General features: G+C 42.4%; 1 long non-coding RNA gene across 1 annotated transcript; it reads right to left on the bottom strand.

Annotated features, from left to right (window-relative positions):
• On the bottom strand, positions 1-1,425 carry LOC117291958. Its single transcript, XR_004519230.1, has 3 exons — positions 1,333-1,425; positions 580-815; positions 1-52 (listed from the first exon to the last, which is right to left on the bottom strand). It is a non-coding gene; the product is annotated as an uncharacterized LOC117291958 (long non-coding RNA).

Here is a 1,425-nt window from a genome sequence, read left to right as displayed (position 1 = left end):
CCTGCAATTTGGAGGAGGGTCCAACATGATTTCGGTCAACTCTTTCTGAATCCTAAACAAAAGGAACAAAACAAACATTGTTTCAAAAAAATAAATCATAGACTGTCCACTTTGAGGGGGAAACTCGATAAAATGTAAAAAATTTGACTCAATCTCCAATATTTGTACACAGCATATTGAGTGGCACAATGGCACTGCATTAAAAACATGGCCGATCACTTAACCATTGGCCCTATGAGGCTTAACTTCCAGGAATAATTTCTCGATTTTTCAACCCAACATCGAGAAAATATTCACACCAGTAGACAGATCTCGGTAAAATCTATCAAATAGGGCATGTCTAGTCGCTCAGTTCTGGACCGTTTTCGAGAGGGAATGGTTTTTAGCTTATATGCAAATGAGCTAGAACACAGTAACGGGAGCTGCAAAGCGGACTTTACATTTCGTGGCATGTCAATGTCTTGCTATTCAATGATTAGACATCGATCGCACGACCATCGGCCTCAAAACCGCCTCACAAAAACACACACTTTATCCTCACTTAGTTACAGGTTTTTTTAGTCTGTCTGGGGTTTATACCTTTTGGCACTCGTCTTATACATTTTATTGGTCCACTTTCCCGATGTTGTTGCCTTTTGATCACAATCTGGGGAATTCACCACGGCGGGTTCGACTGCAGCGGTCGAGACTACAGCAACCGCGGCGGCAGCAGCAGCAACATTTGCCCGACGACCACCGGTAGAAACAACATGCTGTTGTTGAGCTTCATGGTCCACCCCATTCATTTTGACATCCGAAACCCGAAGAAATCAGACCTGTAAACAACAAAGATGAACTGGGTTATTAATCTCGGCAATCCGGTGAAGATTACGACGAAGGGAAAAGCTTTTCTCCGAGCAAAAAACCCAACGCGCTTCGGGACTTTTCCTGGCCGTCCAGCTGCCAAAAGATGCAAACAGAACAATTTGTTTGACTCGGCTAATTTACTCGAATCCAAAAGCCAGAATTTCCCAAACTCTCTGACATGAATCTCTGATATTTTCTCCACAGTCACGCCGGATTTAAACCTCCTTGTTAACACGGAACTTACACTACAAAGACATTAACTGTGCGCGAGTTGCCACAATTTTAGACCTTTAAATGAACTGTCCATTCGTAAAGGCCTACTGTGTGTGAGTGATGAATGAATGCAATGCAAAGCCAGCATTCATAAAGGCGACATCCCAAGCATGAACTTCCAAAACAAAGATCCACAAATTCGTCACATCAAAACTCCCGAATGGCTTTTTGATCTCATCTTTATAATGGATGGAACCAAAACAAGCAATGTACCTTTAAAAAATAGTCGATTTTCACTGTCACAAACGGTAAAATATTCGCAAAAAATGTGAGACGATCCGACTGCACGCACGGTAGAGAACTTGC

This window comes from Asterias rubens, chromosome 6, assembly GCF_902459465.1.
Source record: "Asterias rubens chromosome 6, eAstRub1.3, whole genome shotgun sequence".
Lineage (NCBI taxonomy): Eukaryota > Metazoa > Echinodermata > Asteroidea > Forcipulatida > Asteriidae > Asterias > Asterias rubens.
The sequence above is the reverse complement of the archived record's forward strand: the minus strand, read 5'-3'. Positions and strand labels throughout refer to the sequence as shown.